The sequence below is a fragment of the Rhinolophus sinicus genome, chromosome 18, assembly GCF_057876585.1.
Source record: "Rhinolophus sinicus isolate RSI-liver-muscle chromosome 18, RSI-T2T, whole genome shotgun sequence".
NCBI lineage: Eukaryota > Metazoa > Chordata > Mammalia > Chiroptera > Rhinolophidae > Rhinolophus > Rhinolophus sinicus.
In genome coordinates this window covers 12,893,945-12,913,947 of record NC_142518.1, presented here as the reverse complement: position 1 = coordinate 12,913,947, position 20,003 = coordinate 12,893,945, and the positions used below count along the sequence as shown (strand labels likewise).

At 41.0% G+C, this 20,003-nt stretch overlaps 1 protein-coding gene and 1 pseudogene across 7 annotated transcripts in view; one reads left to right on the top strand and one right to left on the bottom strand.

Moving 5' to 3' along the window:
* SH3KBP1 (SH3 domain containing kinase binding protein 1) overlaps positions 1 to 20,003 on the top strand; it is a 321,649-nt gene that overhangs the window by 125,127 nt on the left and 176,519 nt on the right. The window lies entirely within an intron of this gene.
* Positions 16,906 to 17,313, bottom strand: LOC109460231 (fatty acid-binding protein 5 pseudogene; annotated as a pseudogene).

Genomic DNA, 20,003 nt, shown 5'->3' with positions numbered 1-20,003 from the left:
TTGTTAGGTCATTTGTTATTTTTTGTTTCATATTCCACATATGAGTGACATCATACAGTTTTTGTTTCTTTTCTGTCTTATTTCACGTAGCATGATACTTTCAAGATCCATCGATGTTGTTGCAAATAGTAATATTCATCTTTCTAAATGGCTGAGTAATATTCCATTGTGTGTATGCGCCATATCATCTTTATTCATTCATGCAACAATGGACACTTAGATTGTTTCCATCTGTTGACTATTATAACACATATGTTCTCTTCAGCTCCTTCCCTTTCTCTTCTAATATTTGCTCATTGAACTCATAGAATCTGTTTCCCCATCTTTGTTCCATTTGTTATACCTCCACAGACCAGGATCATTGTTGATAAGCATAAAAAGGGACTCCTGCAGGCATGACTCTAGGTGTAGATACTAATTTGGACACAATGAAGAATTACACTAAAAATCCCTGTAGATGAGCCAAAGTCTCCTCCTTAATAGGTTCAAGTACTCTTAACTATGTAGGTATATGTGGATTTTCAGCTATGTGGGAGGTCGGCGCCCCTAATCCCCCGTTGTTCAAAGGTCAACAGTACTTCTTCCTTTCTTGTTGAACCCAGTTTTACTCAAAGGAGCAATATTTTATTACTGATGCTGTTTTCAGTTGTCAGCAGATGGTGAGATAAAAAGCTAACTGACCTTGTTGGCTTAATTATCATTTGTCAGTTCTCCACAGGAAGCCCCTTCTTGCTTGGGCGGCTGCTGCCCCCTCTGCCCCTCTGTGGGTATACCACCGAGCCTAAGTATTCTTGATAAATAAAAATGTTTCTTCTTTCATTTCATTGCTTTTGGGGTTTTGTTAGTTGATGGCATTGCAGATGTGCCTTGTCTTAGCTACACTGAGGGTTAATCTGGAAACTTAATCACCACTTATGACTTTGCTTCTATGGGCAAAAGCATTTAGAGTTCCACACACTGTGCCTAGTGCATAACCTCTTTGTAAATCTGACTTATTTTGTTTTTTTATATTGCTGGCGTGAAGCCTTAGGTACCTTTCAAAAGTCAGAGAGTCCATGTAATTGGGAATGACTGAAGTTTTCTCATGGTACAGAGGAGTTTATGATTCACGTGGTGCAGAATGCTGGAATTGTACAAGCTCTATACAATACACCAGGCTCCCAGAACAGAGCTGCATTCAACCACACTGCCCCATTGTATGCTGTGCTTATTTTCCCCAGTCCTGAGTCGGACCTCTGTGTGCCCAAAGTTGTCTGTAGAAGGCATGTTCTAAAAGGGATGTGATTGTATATTTTCATCTACTAGAGAGGAGACCGTGCAACAAGTGTGGCACACTCAAATAGAAACCAGGCCAGCGTGTCTCAATGTGTGTTGCACGGAATTATAGCCCTGCAAAATATCCCACAAAAGAGGGATGGAGAGAGAGAGAGAGGAGACAAAGAAGGTGCGAAAATTGGCTCTCTGGACAAATAAATTTCAGCTACAGCTGCGCGCACTGACACCCTTTTAGGGACTGACAAGCACATGAGCATATTATGGGCTCTCAGATGTCCTATGGTAAGAAACCTGCTTATCTTTGATCACCAAACCACATTTTATTGAACACTAGTTAGGACTCTGCTTTGGGATGTGCTGGGCTTTAAAATGCAGGGCAAGATGCTTCCTAGCATTCCTGAGATCATCTTCAGATTGTCGCTTGCACAGGGAATGTTAGGGTGAGTGAGCGCAGATGGTGGTACTGGCACGGCAAGAAATAACTGATGATGCTTCCGAAGCCTGTGGCCGCGGAAACACAAGTTTGATGATGCTAAGAGAACATTCCCTGAATCTAAAACTGGAAAGCAAGTCCTCTTGGTAGTTTTTCAAGTGACAAGCTGAAAGGGATTTCCCCCTCGATCGTTTCTTGGATCCTTGTGTCTAAGAGTTGCGTCGCTGGGTGGGGCTTTGGCAGGAAAAGTGACCTAGTGAGTGGCAAGGGCAGGACTACCTGGGACTTGGGTCAGGATGGAACCTGGGATTTCTGGGGCAAATTTCATCATGGTAACAAAGCAGCAGTCCCACATAGTCAAAGCAGTCCCATTGCTTTCTCTGTCTGCTTCAATCGAGAGACGAGGAATCTTAGCTCTTTTTGATACCATAAAAACCCTGAATGTACCTAAAGAAGAGATTTTGTTCACTCTCCTCCTGTTATTAGTGAAACAGGCTGCCATTTTGAGTGCAGGTGATGAGCCCCCATGTGGGGTGTGAGGAAAACCCACACAGCCTGCCATTTTAGAGTTCTGGGTCCTACAATTCCTGAGGTCCCTGATGGTGGCTCAGCCTTTGGCCTGATGCCAGGACCCACTCATCAACATGCCAGGCAACAGGACATGGAGCCTCTGCCCGGCTTACCTGGAAGGACACCCCTCTGATCTGGGGGACTGACAGGGGATCCTCCTTTCCAAAAGGAGATCATTGTGGGTAGAGAGCTGGTAAGTTAACTAGAGGTATCGTATTGGGACAACAGCTGTCTTCACTTGTAGAAAGCCCTGGAAAAGGGGCCTTCTGAATTATACCTACTAGTCTATCATCACAGCCTGGTATCCCTGATGCCACCTGAAGCTTTAGCTTAGTCTTTGGACTCATGGCTTTTTGTTTTTGTGAGACCCTGGGACTGTTGTGGCCTGAACAACAAGGACATTTTATGGCACAGCTGCCTAACCCGTGGTTACGCTGACAGGGGCCCTGCTGCAATGCCAGGTGGGCCGCCCTATCGGTTCCCAGTCAGGAAGGGAAAAAGAGAACAGCCAGAAAGTTCCTGTGTGTGTGCATGCGTGAGGAAGCTCATTTGAGGGGGCCTGGACTACTCATTCCATTTGTGTTTCTCTGGAGGCCTGAAAAGGCTCAGTGGCAGCAGAGCCTTGTTGCAAGAAGAATGGTGTCGGCAGATCCCAGACCCCACTTCTGTGGCACCCCCAAAGTTTCTGTGGGACTTGAGGCAAGTCTCACACTTGGTTTTTCCATCTTTAAAATAAGGAGACGACTCTGGTCAATTCCCTCTGGGAAATTGTGAGGATTAAAATGAGGAAAGAGAATAAGTTTGGGGGAAGAGGGTGGTCATAGAATGAAATAGGGAGGGGAGTCACTCACTGAACACAGTAGCAGTTGTTACCAAAAGTGGTAAACTGCTAGTAAGACCCCAGAGTGCTGGGAAGAAGTTACAGATTTATGTAAAATAATAATCAGGTGTTGTTTTTATGAAACAACCAGTGATCAGATGCACATGGAGCATTCTCCAGGGCAGACCGTATGCTGAGCCATAAAAGAAGTCTCAATAAATTTAAAAGGATTAAAAGTATACCAAGTATGTTCTCCAACCACAGTGGAATTACATTTGAAATCATCAACAGAAGGAAATTTAGGAAATTCACAAATATATTGAAATCAAGCAACGTACTCCTAAGTAACCAGTGGGTTAAAGAAGAATCCACAAGGGAAAGTTTGAAATACTCTGAAATGAGTGAAAATGAAAACACAACATTCAAAAATTTACCACATGCAGCTAAAGCAGTGCTTAGAATGAAATTTATAGCTGCAAGTGCCTATATTCAAAAAGAAAACATCTCAAATCAATACCCTAATTTTCTCTTTTTTTCAGCTTTATTGAAATATAACTGATACGTTACATTGTGTAAACTTAAGGTGTACAGTGTGATGACTTGATACATGTATACGAGTATATTGTGAAATGATTACCACAATAAGGTGAATTAACACATCTTTCACCTCACATAATTACTAGTTGTTTTCAGTTGTGGTCCTGAGAAGATAAAATATTTGTTTTTCTCTGTCTGACTTATTTCACTTAGCATAATGCCCTCAAGGTTCGTTTATATTGTTGCAATGGCAAGATTTCCTTTTTTATGGCTGAGTAATATTCCTCTGTGTGTGTGTGTGTGTGTGTGTGTGTGTGTGTGACAATTTCTTTATCCATTCCTCTGTTGATGGACACTTAAGTGATTCCTATTTATTGACTATTGCAAATAATGCTGCAGTGAACATGGGCGTACAGCTATCTCTTTGAGATAGTGATTTCATTTCCTTTGGATATATACTTAGAAGTGGGTTTGTCAGTGGCCGAAATTTTTGCCTTAAGAAGCTAGAAAAGGAAGGGCAGTCTAAACTCAAAGCAAACAGAAAGAAGGAAATAATAAAGAGTAGAATGGAAATAAGAGAAATAGAGAATAGAAAAACAATACAGAAAAATCAATGAAGCCAAAAGTTGGTTCTTTTACTAACAATTGTCACCCCAATAAATTTAATAAAAAAAAAAATAGTCAAGAAAATTGATAAACTTTAGCTACACTGATCAAGAAAAAAAGGAGAGAAGATATGAACTACTAATATGAGGAATTTAAAAAGGAACATCACTACTGATCTTAGAAAAATGAAAAGGATTGTAAGGGAATGCTATGAACAATATATACACTGCTAGTGGGAATGTATAACAGTGTATGCAGCTGCTTTGGAAAACAGTGCGGCGTTTCCTCAAACTGTTCAGAATAGAGTTACCATATGAACCAGCATTCCACACCCAAGAGAAATGAAAACATATGTCCACATACAAATTTGTACATGAATGTTCATAGCAGTATGATTCATAATAGCCCAAAATGGAAACAATCCAAATGTCCATCAGCTGATGAATAGATGAACACAATGTGGTTTATTCATACAATGGACTATTATTTGACAATAAAAAGGAATGAAGTACCAATACATGCTACAACATGGGTGGGCCTTGAAAATGTTATGCTAAATGAAAGAAGCCAGACACAAAAAATCACGTATTGTATGATTCCATTTATTATGAAATGTCCAGAATATACAAATCCCTGGAGACAGAAAGTGATTAGCATTTGCCCAGAACTGGGTGTGGCAATGGAAAGGGACCGCTAAGGGGCATGAGGTTTCTTTTGGGGGTGATGGAAATGTTCTAAAATTAGATAGTTGTGATGATTGTATAATTCTGTCAATATATAAAAACCGTTCATTGTAGACTTAAAATGGGTGAATTTTATGGTATGTAAGTTATCTCAATAAAGTTGTTAAAAAAAAAGATTACCAGACAAATTGGTGTGAAAATGCAGTGTCTGGCTGTGTCTGTCTGTCTGTCTCGTTCTCTTTTACATCCCATACCACTACCTCCTCTCAGCTGAGGGACAAGATATGACATTCCATTTATTCAAGTCTTTAAAATTATATATTTCTCGGTGAAGCTTTATATTTTTCGTCATTCAATCAGTTGCCTAGGAGATAGTGAGTCTGAGGGATCAAAAAGACACTGTTTTGCTGGGGATGACCTAAATATTAGATAATCGATTTGAGAAGGGTAGAGAACTGACTGTGGCATTCTATTGTTCATTTCTTGAGAGAAAAAAATGAGATTCCCTGTAGATCAAAAGCCAGACCCTTTTATATTCTGAATTCTGTGCTTCATAGAGCCTTTGCTGGAAAGGAAAGAATCCATTTATGGTTCTAATTTTTCTTGCCATTGTCAGTAACTCTGCATTGGCTATTTTTGCTCATAAATCTTTATCTGCAGCTCTGATGATTTCTTTAGGAAAGATTCTTAGACGTGAAACTACTGGAGAAAAGCATGTATATATTATGTGGGACTTTAAGTTATTATTATCAAATTGATTTCTTGGAGGCTTGCATCAATTTGCACCACTACCGGAAGTGGGGAGAGTACTTATTAGTGTTTTAAGCTTGACTGTCTTAGATTAATAGAATGCTTGAACATATTTTCTTGTCATTTGTTCATAGTCTTTGCTCTTATATTGAGATCTTTATATTTTTCTTACTGATTAGTGTATTATTCCTTTGTCATTTGTGGCAAATTGTGCTTCCCAGCTTGTTGGCTTTTCATTTTGTTTACAGTTGATTTGAAGTACAGAGATAGTACATTTTTATGCAGATTTTTATATTGATGTTTTTCTTTTGTGATTTCTCTGAATAAATTCTTACCTAATTTTTCTTATCCTTTGTACTGGCTTCATGTTTTTTTACTTCTAATTTTTAATCTACATGGAATTTTGATGTATAGTATGAAGGTAGTATGCAAATTTATTTTTTCCTGGACCATTTGTTGAATAATCCAGTCCTTCCCCCATTAATCTGTGATACCTCGTTTATCTTTTTTTTTTAATTAAAGTTTATTGGGGTGACAATTGTTAGTAAAGTTACATAGATTTCAGGTGTACAATTCTGTATTACATCATCTATAAATTGCATTGTTTATTCACCATCCAGAGTCAGTTCTCCTTCCATCACCGTATATTTGAACGTTTATCATTTAATGTTATTATATAAGTGCATTTTTTTCTGGACTTTCAATTCTGTGTCATTAACTTGTCTCACCATTCTTGTATCAATGTAGTTAACTATTGTGGCTTTATAATACATTTGAATATATAGTATGGCTTTTGTCCTTTTTATTATCACTCTTTACTTTCAAAAATGTTTCAGCTATTATCACTTGTTCTAAAATCATATTATCAAGTTTTAAAAAAATTCCATTGGAATTTGGATTTGAATTACATTAAATTATAAGTTAATTTAGAAAGAATCAACATTTTCCCAACATTTGTTTAAAAGTTTTAAAAGTTTTGTATTGTGTCATTCAAACTGTCTTTATACACCAGTGTGTAAGTGAAAACCTTTCTCCCCCTAGCCCCTCCCACTCAAACACTGCAGTGAACCAAATCTTACAAATATATCACCAAATGAAAACATATATTCCCTCCTGAATTCTGAAGAGCTAATTCTAGTGATCCAGGAATGTAGGATCTTACTCTGTTTAGTCAAGTCAATTTTGGTTTTATTTGTGCAGTCCTGCTTATTATTATTCCTTATGTTACTCTTACACAGATTGTGGTTATTGTTGGCTTTTGTAAGTAGGATTCCCCCCCCCCCCCATATTGTTTTTCCTATTGCTGATCCACAGAAGAATTTAACTTTTGGATATTTCTGTTACAATAGGCCTTTTTTGTGGAATGCTCTTGTTAATTAAAAATGTTCCCCTTTAGTGCTAGGAGAATTGTTAGTACTTATCAGTCACTAGCTTTCAGAAGGTGGAGGAATGGAAATTACAAAATGTTCTGTTTGAATAAAAAACATTTTATTAACAAAAATTCCTTAACTTGGGTAGAACTTTATAGTTTATGAGAGAGAGACTGGAAGACTTTCACCTCTTAGAATAACCCGGTGAAGGATGATCAGAGAAGCATCATTATCAGTCCATTTTAAATATAAGGAAACTGAGGTGGGAAGAAGTGAAAAATGACTTACCTAAGTCACCAATAAAGGCAGACGTAGAAGGTCCGTCTTTTGCTACCTTTGTCTCACAAAAATGTATGCAGTAATAGAAGTATTACAGTATTACAGGCACAGTAATACAGTATTACTTAATAGTGTGAGAAACCTTAGTGAATGGCTGATCTTAAATGATTATTTTTGGACACTTGTAACTGCATTTCATTCTATTAATACACTTCTGGGGGGTGTGTGTGTGTGTGTGCGTGTGTGTGTATGTGCACACTCTTGCATGCGTGGGTGTGCACACATGTTTAGATTTTGATTTTCTTTACTAGATTGTAAGCTCCTGGAAGGAAGAAGCCACATTGTATTCACCTTGGAACCAACTTTAGTTATTGGATGGAAGTACGTACTTGTACTCAAACACCCTGAACCTCTTGAAGAACAAGTTGCCAAAAGGAAAACTACCAGAGGGAGAACAAACTTATTTAGTTATATATTTAAGGAGAAGCTGCTGAAATTCTGTGATTCAGAGAAATTGACTTTGGTTGCTGTGTGCTAAGGGAGAGAGGAGACTTATTGAGTGGATCATGACAGTAAGTACTGAATCTAGCTCTAGGCCTGATAATGGGCCATTAGTAGAGAGCGAGAAAGCAAACTACATTTCCGAAGGAGGAAATTTGAACCAGATCTTGAGTAACAAGACTGGAAGTAGAATTAAGTTATAAGGGTAACTGTGTTTGCGTGAAGGCTCCTGAAGGTTTCATATTTCCTGGTATAACATGAGATGAGTGGGAGAGTATATCCAGGACAAGGGCAGGTTTAGAGTTTGTGATCATTTTAATCTGTATTTGATTTCATACTCTTCCCCAAGGTTTTCTAAGTGAAGATATATAGAGTTCAATTTATTTTACATACAACAGTCTATCGGCTCTTCCCTTTTTGTTGGCGTACATGGGCCAGACAGCCTTTCCTTCCTTCCCGGGCTTCTCCCTCTCTAATATTTGAGTGTTCATCATCACCATAGTCAGAGCCAGGGAGAGAAAAGTGAAGGTATTAATCAAAAGAGATGGTTAGATCATGTGATTGATTGGGTGTTAATTTTGCTTGTCAGGAACCCAGTATTTTGAATTACCAGTGATTAGTATTGTGTTTTCAGATTTCAGTTTAAGTAAAATCTACCTCTGGTTTGCTGGTTGAAGATGCTGGAACTCTGGAGCAGGGAGACCTCTGCTCCCTCCCCCTCACTCTCTCTTGCTTCCTTCCCCTCCGTTTCCTCTGTCCCCAGGGCCAACTTGGATAGATTCTTCATTATTGTCATTCCTTGCAAAGGAAAATCAGATTTCTAGAATGTTTTGCTATTGAGTGTCCCCCTTATTTCTTTTAACCCTTTTGTAGGCCATGGTATTTGACAGATTGAAGAGAAAAAAAAAACCCAAACCAAAAAAACCCCCCACAAACATTGTTAATAGTTATCTTTTTAAAAAAGTTGTTTAGGGAGAAATGGTACCAGTTGTTTTATGTTTGAGCTTTAAAAAGCTTTAAAGCAACTGTTTGATAAAATCACTGGGAGTCGTTTCTTTAGAAGAAATTAGCTTCCTTGGTCGTTTAGTTTTGACTTTGAGATGAAAGGTAAGACCCTTGAAGTTAGACACAAAGAGTAAAAGTGACCGAGTTTCTGATATGTCTGATACCGTATCGACAGGGACAAGTAAACCAAGACGAGCCAGGAATGGAAGTTCTGATTCTATTTTGTACATATATTTACACTTAAAAAATACTTCACACGCATCTCCTAAGCTTTGACCCTAGAACTCTGACCCCTCACAGAATTCATGTAAAATTCACAGTCATGTTTAAAAGCCTCTTTCCCTCTTTCCTTTCTTTCTTCCCTCTCCCCCAGGCTCTCTCTCCATCTCTCTTTCTGTGATGCCTTACTCTTTAAGCCCCATCCCATTCTGGAACAAGTACATGTATATATGTGCGTATATTACGCCTGTGTCATTAGCTCTTATTTGCACTGTGCAGGCTTGACAGGAATAACATGGATCATTGAAATCCAGGGATGCCCCACAGAAACCATTCTGCAGTTTAACTATAAATCTTTTATTAGAAAGGCTTATGTAGGATGCTGTTTCACTTTTCTCAATCCCTGCTGTCCTCCCAGGTGGAGGTGTTAATAAATTTAAAAATGACCAAACCTGGGCAGCAAGAAGGAAGAGAGGAAGAGAAGCAAGCATCGGTTGGGTGGTTCCACAGGATCAATTTCTCCCTCCTTCCACATCTTCATAAATTATGAACTGTATCGATCTATTCATATTGATATATGAACTCATTCTATCAAAAGCCCAAGTTGAAGTGGAAATGGAAAGTGATCATTTATTAGAGCTGACGAGTGTCAGCTTTGTACTGAAACAAAACAAAACAACAAAACAAAACAAAACAACAAAGCAAAACCACACAGGCCTGAATGGCAGGCATCCCTTTTAATCCTTAGAAACCCAGAGGCAGTCAGGCCTCGGTAACCAGCAACACTTGATAGCAGTTGACAAATATCCTGTCCGTTTTCAGTGGCTTAGAACTTGACTGTAAGTTGGTTGAGGCTGGAAAACCATTTATGTTCCTTTTTCTCCTTCATACTTTGGCCCAGGATAATTCAGAGACCTTCGTTTGAGGACTCATGCGACATACATATAAATCTCAGCTCTACCAGCCAGTAGCCATCTTGGGGAGGTCATTTCACCCATTGGAAGCATCTGTTTCTTCATCTGCAGATTGAAGGGTTGATTGAGAAGTTTACAGTATTTTTTAAACCAGGAACCCTTTCTAAAAGTTTTTGTCCCTTTGGGTGACAAATTCCTGTATCTTCATTAGCACATAACTAGTTCTTCAGATTAGAGTCATGGTACTATTTGTATGTAGTCCTGCAAAGCATTTTAACATGTGTAGCCTCATTTTGACAATTAAGCCTTTTGGAAGCTTGAAAAGCATAAGGATCCTACTCTTCTCTTTGCAAATCCTTTTTCCAGGATCCCCGGAAGGTCTATTGGGATCCATTCTCATACTGTCTCCAGCCCTTTCTCGCTCTACAACCAGCAAACATTTGCTGAACGAACCAGGTTCCCACATGACCTGTCAGAAACTTCTGGAGAGCTTTAGAAGATTCCGGCTCTTTGCTGAGAAAGCTCCATGGTGATTTTGTTGAATAATGAAGTTAAAACAGTGTTTCTACCTTTGATAAACCACCCATTCTCACCCACTGCACAGCAAGCAGTGTGGGTTCTTTCCTCAGTGTGACTGCACAGGATTGGCTGGGGGGTGAGATGTCGTTCGCTTTACATTCAGCTCAGCGTATTTTAGAATCTTACCCCCAAAGGCTTTTTCATATCATCTCCATGTTTATTTCAATGGGTGTGGGATAAAACCATTCATGGTAAATTGGATTGAATTGTGAACTCTAGGTGTCAATCACATCCTCCCAACCTTATTAGATGATGCCTGAGGACTGCTAATAAGTGATGTGTTTCTTTTAACATGTTTTATATTTCAAAATAATGTTTTAATGAAGATATATAAAAAGGGATCAAGAAGGAACTTGAACAGATATCTGTACACCCATGTTCATAGCAGCATTCTTCACAGTAGGCAAAAGGTGGAAGCAATTCAAGTGTCCATCAATGGATGAATGGATAAGCAAACGGTGGTGTACCCATATAATGTAATATTATTCACCCTGAAAAAGGAAGGAAATTCTGACACATGTTACAACATGGATGAAACTGAGAACATTATGCCAAGTGAAATAAGCCAGTTAGAAAACAACAAATACTGTATGACTCCACTTATTAATATATGAGGCACCTAGAATAGTCAAATTCATAGACATAGAAAGTAGTGGGGTGATTGCCAGGGACTTGGGGGGGGCAAGGGGAATGGGGAGTTAGTGTTTAATGGGTATGGAGTTTCAGTTTGGGAAGATGAAAAAATTCTGGAAATGGATTTTGGTGATTGTACAACAATGTGAATATGCTTAACGCCACTGAACTTGTATACTTAAAAGTGACTTAAACGGCTTTATGTTATATATGTTTTACCACAACAAAAAAGGGATCAAAAATAAGATGACAAATGATTAACAACATTCTACCCATCATCAGCTAAGAAATTTTAAAAATTAACAATTACAGTTAACATTTCATATATGGTACCCTGTCTCAGTCGCATTGTGTGCTTTTTGAGACATAAAGGATGAATTGGGTAAGATAATTCTGTCAGGATAGCTTTCTGTCTGCTTTATTTTCCATGTGCATTTGTTAATGTCCTACAAGTAGGACATTAATCTTTTCCTGTTTTTTAAAATTAGTGTTTCTAGAAACTTCTAAAAAGAAATCTGTCTAGAAACTTTTGTTTACCATTTGGGCCTTGAGGAACATGGAGAAACAGTCAAGGGAAATAATAGTTAACTTACCAGGATAGAAGAATGATACAGTATATTTGCAGCCATTATCTTCACCGAGTGTGTCCTTTAAACATTTTTTGAGGACCAGCTCTGTGCCAGGCATTGTTGTATCAGTTATCAGATGCCACAATGATGCTACATAACAACCACAAAAGCTCAGTGGTATCAACAGTAAACATTTATTACTTCTGAATCTGGGGTCAGCTGGAAGCTAGCTGGGTGGCTTTTTGATTTTCACTGGGCTTCCTTACGTGTCTGGAGGTCAGCTAGCATTTGTCTTGAGCTCAGCGGCATGCCTGGGGTGACTCAGCGCTGCTGTGTGTGTCTCCCATGCTCCAGCAGGCTAGACTGAGCACGTTCACACAGCAATGATGGAGGTGCACAGAGTGAGTGGAAACATCCGAGTTCTCTTGGGGCCTGGCCTACAAACTGGTACACTAGTGCTTCCACTTCACTTAATTTTCCAAAATAAGTCACATGGTGTGTGTGTGGGAAATCTTAGTTGTCTTTAAGGGAGGTACTCTAAAGACATGTGACAAAAGGTCGTGGATACGGCGAGGCGGAAAGAATTAGGGCCTAAATTCAGTCAGTACTCCCGACTCCGTGCAGTGTTGTAGAGACAGCTAGTTCAGTGCTCTAACAACCCTGAGAAGAAGGTAGCATCGTCCTCATTTTACCGTTGGAAAAACTGAGGCTCAGAGACATTGTGTGACCTAGCCAAGGCCACACTTCTATTGAGCGGTGTAGTTTGGGTTGGAACCCAGGTCTGTCAGACCTCTTCCTTTGTGCTGCTCTGCCCGACTCCTCCCAGCACGTGGGATTACTGTCTCTTTCTGGAAACATCTGCTTTGCCTTCTGTGCCTCTGTGTTTGACTCCCCCTCTTCCTCTTTCTCTATTTTATTTTATTGACTCCTCTTCTCCACCTTAAATGCAAGCTGTTTTCTGCCTTTTTCTTTGGCGTCGTCTATTGTGTCTACTTGCTCCTGGGCTCAGCCAATGCCTGAGACATACAAGTACAAGCTCAGAAACCTAACCTCTGGGCCGGACCTCCCCCCTTACTTTCCTCCCCCCTCACCTTTACTCACACATACTGTGCTAGTTAGTGGGCTCTCAGCTGCAAGTCACAGACACCCTCATTCACCCTGGCTTAGGTCATAAGAAAGGATCTCTTGTACTACCGGAAGTCCAGAGGCCGGGCAGGCTTCTTGGGCCTAGGTTTCTTTTCTCTCTGCCCTGCCTCTTGCTCAGGTGGCTTCATGCTGTGGCCAGCTAGTGGGCCGATGGGCTTCCCTGGTTAATTTCCAGTGGGGGAAAGGACTGGGGGCTTCTCTTCTTGGAGATGCCCTGGGCAGACCCATCTTTGTCTCTCAATGTGCCACCCTGGCTTAAGGCAGCCTGTACATTCCTGAACCCATCCCTGGCCAGATGTAGCTTAGGTGTGGTGTTCTCTGGTAGAGTGGCTGATGGGAGGCAACTGCTGTGTCCCCAACTGTCCCCATGTAGTTGAGCGGCAGATTCTCCCTGTCAGACTCCTGCTTCTGCCTTCTGCATCCCAACCTTCACATTCTTCCCATCAGCCCTCCAGGGTCATTTGTACTCCTCCTTCTCCTTCATCCCTTTCATCATTTGTTCTTTCCTTTGATTTTGAGATCATTGCTAAAGGCTGTTCTGGGCTGGGCTCTGGGCTAGCTTCTAGTAATCCACAAGGAAGTCCAGGATTTGAGAATCAAGCAATCTCAGGCACTACGGGCAGGGTGGGGAGAGCGTCATGCACTGGGTGCTGTGCCCTCCCACAGTGGTGGTGATGGGGGCACCTAACCCTGCCTCAAAGGCAGTCAGGGAAGGCATCTTGGAGGAGGTCCCTTCTAAGCTGATGATTCAACTTTAGCAATGTCTCTTGCTCTTTCTTAAAAAGAAAATCATCCCTGGTCCCTTATAATTCCTTCCTGTAGACCAGAGGTCAGCAAACCACAGCCCATGTATTGCCTGTTTTTGTAAATAAAGTTTTATTGGCACCCAGCCACTCCCATTCATTTACATATTGTCTATGGCTCCTTTTTTGCTACAACAGCAGAGTTAGGTAGTCGGCACAGAGACTGTATGGCCTACAAGGTTGAAAATATATGCTCTGTGGCCCTTAATGGAAAGTTTGCCAAGCCCTGCTGCAGGCAGTAGAAAAACTCAATTCTTATCCTCTAGGAGGTTTCATCTTACAAAAGGAGATTGACTTGTATGTGCTATATTGATAACTTTATAATGAAGCCTGTTGAGGTTAAGATATGTGTAAGTGCGGAAGTGCATAGTACAGACAAAAATCAGTGTTGTTGGAGAGATTCATGAGCGTTTATTTCTCTACTTCTCCTCTGCTGTTCTTTTCGCTATTCCCTCAATGAATCTACATTTATTTTCTTGCCTCAAGATTTCTAGGTTGATGCTTTCTAGATTCACAATTTCTACATTTACACTTTTCATGACGTTTGGTTCCCTCCCTCTGAGGGGGAGAGTAGAGGTGCAGACCAGTTTGGAAAATGAAAAGTCTGAGTGTGACATACCATTTTTTTAAAGCACCTTTACTACTCTCCCATACTTCTAAGGAAAATAGGACTTGCTTAAATAAATGAGAACAATCTTTATTTGCTGGGAACAAAGAGATAATTTATGCATTATTAACATATTTGTTTACTTAAAAACAAAGTGCTTAAAATCCTTCTCTTGCAGGTAGGCCAGTCCCTTTATCTGCACTGCTCAGTCACCTAGAAACCTGTCCTTTCCTGGAAGATGCCGCTCCCGAGGGGCCTTGGGGACAAGTCCATTTGCAGGCTCTGGAGGAAGCTCGCAGGAATGGGCTTTGCGGTCCTGATGGTCACGGACTCGCCCACACAGTGAGACAGCTTTTGTGCTGTTGTGTGTGGTTAAACCTCGCTATTCTTTTGGGTTTTATTTGATTTGTACATTTTCTTAGAGACTCACCCTAAGTTTTCTCAGACTTATTATAAACATAATGCTTAGTGTAAAAAAATTAATAAAGGAAAGGAATGGCATAAAGAGTAACATAAAATTCCTTCTGCTGGTCATACTCCCAGGAGGAGAACTGGCTTGTGGTTATCTCCCCAGAAGATCTCCACACATATGTACTAGGACGAGCCATAAAAAATCGCAGAGATTCCTTCACAAAAATGTCAACTTCAGGTGGTCCCACCAAATCTAAGCACATAGTGAAACAGACATATTGGTATTTAAAAAAATACGGATGGGCTCATGCTGTTGATGCTGTATTGCAATTAGTTCTCTTAGGTTGAAGAGAATCTTGGAAATCTTGCCATACCAGTTGACTGAGAGGGATACCGCTCTTTAATAGTCCATGTGTAGACATACCATGACTTGACAAATCAGTCCCCCAATTGAAGGACATTTAGGGTGATTCTGTTTTTTCACTCCTCTGAATAGTGTAGCAGTGAACATTGTGCATATATCTTGGCATGTTTCGTGTAACTTATCTCGAGTTTATCTTCCAGAAAGTGGAATTGCTGTTTTCTTGATTTAGAAAGAAACTTTTGAACAATTGGTCAGATGGCTCTGGTTTCAGTTGGACTTGCTTACCTTAGGGTCCTCCATCCTCTAGTGAAAACACAAAGATGGGACCACAGTGGAAGTCAGGCAGCCCCCTCCAGGCAAATCCTGTGCAGTATAAACATGGGTATAAACCTCTCTCCCTTCGTGGGACAGTTGTGCACTCCCTGCCCAGCAGGCACTGGGGACATGGAGGCAAACAATGACAGTGCAACTGATGAGGGCTGGGAGGAAGAGATGTATATAAAGCCACGTGGGTGCACAGAAGCTCAAGTGACTTCTTTATCTCTGGCTGGGGGGTGGAGGGTTGGACCCTGTGGTGAATCCTGGAACTTCACTAGCTAGCAAAGGGGGACAAAGCAGGGCTCAGTTGCAGGGGTGACGCTGAAGCAGTGGCAAGTGGAGCCTGCACATAAGCTGTGCTGGCCTTTATGGAAGGGAGCATGGGCGTTGAGCTCAAGTGCCAGATGACAGAGCAGGGCTCTTGCTAGCCACTGACCCAGATAATAAGAGGGCACTTGGCAAGTAGCCTCATGAATGCTGTGCCACATGGCCATTCATGGATCAGGACCTGTTAACTTGCCCAATATGGTTCTCTTGTCAGGATGGGTTGCTCCAAAGCCTATGAAACATTCCAATGTGCAGTGTCCAAGTGTTATGTTTACTGCTTTCTTTTATGTACATAATTCTCCCTTGCACCTTTGGGTTTCCTTGCAAACCATAATCTTGAAAGTAGGGATTAGGAGTTCTTAAAAAAAAATTCTGTGCAACCTTTTGCCAGCCTGTGGGTGCCTTCTCGGAATAATGTTTGTCAATGAATAAAATAAAATCCATAGGATTATAAAGGAAATCAATCATTGCTGAAATACAGTTATCAAAATGTTGCAAAAACTTAAGTAATACATATTTTTTATTGATGCATTAAGTAGCAAGATCCAGCAGTAGGTCTAGAAGCTATCATAATTTTTAAACAGGGATGAATGTAAATGATATTTTAAGATAAGTGCACCGACTGTGATGTGAAATGAAAATATCTGTCCACGGGGTGGGAGATAAGTAAAATCCACAGGTGCTGCTAATACCAGTGTGGTTTGTTGCCTGTATGCACAGTGGAAAGAAAGGCCAGATTTCAGTTAGAGGGCAGTAAAAATAAAGAAGTCATTTTCTTCCCATCGTGTTTAGAACCCCTGAATTCTATCCATGAACCCCATTTAAGAACCTCTGCTTTTAGATAAGAAGGAGGAATTGTGGACATGAAAACCCCCCTTTGCATCAAGAAAATTCAAAAATACCTGGGCTTCCGCCCCTTCTTTATTCTGAAGGGGATGAGAAGGGAAACTATATTAAAAATGAGTCAAAATTTCAAAACCATTTTTTTAGCATAAACACATTTTTTCACTAACCAAAGGGACGATCTTAATTAAACCAACACTTGGCAATAGTTGCATGTGAAATGTTTACGATAAAGATAACTGAATACAGAGATGAAGAAAAAAAAGCACGGAGAGATTTTCTCATTGAACTGAGCCTGTTTACTCGTGCAGCTAATTCCTTGTCCAGAAGGATGATGGGATTTTTACTCTACTTTTTCATAGACCCAAGTACAGTTGACATTGTTCCTGATGCATTCCACCATTAGTTTCCCATTTTCCACTCTTCTTGTTATTGTGCTTTCCTTCCCATCCCATTCCTGATGTTGCACCAATGCGCCGTTGACAAAATTGCACACAGTCTAAGTTTTTCTGCCATCAGCTGTAGTTTCTTCAAACTTCTCTCGCAGGTTACATGAAAACTGCGTTGTTTTCAACGTGCTCTCAGTTTTTATGATGAGGTGTTTGCCGTCAGAGGTGATGACATAGTCTGGTTTGGCCATGGCACCCATTTTCCGCAGAGCCATCCCTACTCCTAATTCCTTCATGTACTCATCAAAGCCTTTGCTCTCCACTAAGCACCATCTTCCTGCCAGCTGCTGAATGGAGGCCATGGTGGGCGCTGGCGGCTTGCAGGGCGAGAGGAGCAGAGTGCGGAGTGGAGAGCTTGGCTCCAAAACCATTTTTGATGACCTGCAATATAGATCTTTTCCCTCCTTCTGAGAGAGAGAGAGAGAGAGAGAGAGAGAGAGAGAGAGAGAGAGAGAGAGAGAGAGAGAGAGAGAGAGAAGAAGAAGAAGAAGAAGAAGAAGAAGAAGAAGAAGAAGAAGAAGAAGAAGAAGAAGAAGGGGGAACGAGAGAGAGAGAGAGAGAGAGAGGTGGAATTTTCTGTCATTCTCTAAATCTCACTGTACAGTGGCCATTTTTTGGTACTGATTTTAAAAAACTGAGAAACTCTAAATCTGTTTATGGTATTTCCCCCTGAGAATTCTCTAAGAATAGGGAAGAGAGCCCAGATGAGGGCCTCTTGGATTTTTCTAGAGCTTTTACACAGTTACTAATATGCATATACTCACACGTGCTCCGCCCTACTCTTCTCCCCCCCCACGCGCCTGCCCCCTTAACTGTAGAAGTCCATTTGTCAGCAGCAAAGTTTGAGAATGCCTTTAAAAATAGATGTGTTAGGGGGAGTATGTTCGATAGAAGGGAGAAATCTTGTTTATGCTCAACAAATAACTTATATTTAGCATCTTCCTTCAGTTTTTCCTTTGAAATTCTGTATTCTCATTTCACTTGAATGACTCTGCATGGAGCATTTAAAAGTAGATCAAACAAAACTCTATAAATATGTTGAGTTCTTTTGGGCATTTTGCCCAAATCAGCCTTATTAAAGCAGAGAAAAGCTTTATGGATTGGATTTTCTCCTCTGAACATCCAGACTCTATCCCCAGGGAGATGGTGGCCTGGGCTCGAGTTAGGCCAGGGACACTTTGGAGAAGTGTGCCCCCCCCCCGGATATGGTCTGCTGTGGGTCAGGTCATTTGGATTAGGGGACATGCTGAAAGGCCAAAACCAACTCCTGGGACCAGCCTAAGGAAAGGGGAAAACAAGAAGGCTGTTTAGAGACATCGCTGACTTTGTTTTTCAGTGTGGTTCCTTTGTTTCACTCTGATGGGAATGGAAGGCTAGTGAAAAGAATATTGGTTGAACTGGTATAAGTAATGAACAAAGATGCCTCTTAACATATTCATGAATGCAAAGACACATGGAAAAAAGGGAGGGAGTCAGGTGGCAGTAAGCCCTTCTGGAAAGTAAGTCTGTCCCCATCATTCCAATTTTATACATGAGAAAACGGGTGAAGAGCCATGGAGAGGACTGCATGCGGTGGTCGCCATGCTGGGTCCCCTGGGTCATCTGTGTCTTCGTGTTGTGAGGTTCAGGATTCTCTTTATGTGCTTTAATGCTATCAGTGTGGACCACATGTCCATGAGCTGTAAAATCAAGCTTGTGTGTCCTTTCAGGTGGCTAATTCACACCCCAGTTTTATAAGATGGTGAGGTGGAAGACATCATGGTTGGAAGAGTTCTTCATGCCCTTGGCACCAAAATTCTAGATGTGGCTTCTAAGGAGATATCAGGTGACAGTGTTAACACTGAAAATATCCATATGCAGCTTCTCTTTGCAGAAACTCAGTTTGTTGAATGGATGGCCCCTTTCTGTATTAAGCTGGTGGTAGGAACTCAGTTTGTTTGGTCATATGTTGATTGACTGACTTTAAGACTGTTTTCAGTGGCATCTTAAAACTGGGCATTAGGTTGAAGTTTCTAGAACTGAGGAAGGGCTAGATTAGGGGTGTGTGTCTCCCTGTTTCTTGATATGTGGCAGCTGGGCTCATAGATTGATTGAGAGTGAACATTTGTCATGAAATGGCATCCACATAACCATCACGAGGCATATGCCTGTGTTGGTAAATGAGTTACATTTATTGAAAAAGGTGTGCATGAAAAAGCTGAGAGGTGTCAGAGCTGAAGGGGTGGAGAGAAACATAAAAATTGACATGCAGAGATAATTGAAATACAGTGAGATGAGGGCGGTGCTAGAGAAAAACAGTGGTTGTTAGAGGAAGCTAGAGAAGGGGCCCCCATGGTTGAGTGTGTGCATGTGTTTCTAGGAGGGAGGGAGCGCGGGAGGGAGGGAGGGAGGGAGGGAGAGAGGGAGGGAGGGAGAGCAAGGTTGGATGGACACAAGGGCCCCTCCACAGCTGGGAGGGAGATGGCTGCTTGGGCTGTGTGCTCCGAGGAATCCGGCCAGGAAAAACGACCTTGGATCGGTAACTGGTAGGATATTGTGGGGCTCCTCTGGGTTCTCTAACAGCGCCTGATCAGAATAACTAGTGTGGGCTACAGATGTGAAGCTGTTTCTCTGGGCTCACACCTGTCTTCACGGCCCAGTTCAGAGGCCCCTTGTCATTCAGCTTATAACAACCACTGTTCTTCTCCCTGATTCAATTGGTAGTTATTTAATTGGAGAATAAGAACTAACTTTGCTATCGATGTCATCAAAAGGAGATCAGCTGGACAAGTTTCATAATGCAAGATAATTATTTTAATAGGTAACTATGATGTTTTAAAAAATTGTTACAGTGTATTACGTGCCCTTTGTCAAAACAAAGTGATGTGCAGAAACTTGTAAATGAGTCTCCCCCAACCTCCCTTCCCCGAAATACTACTGTTACTTTGGGGTATGCTCTTCTGTACCATTTTCTGTGCTTACACAAGTGTGTTCGTGCACACACACCCTTTTT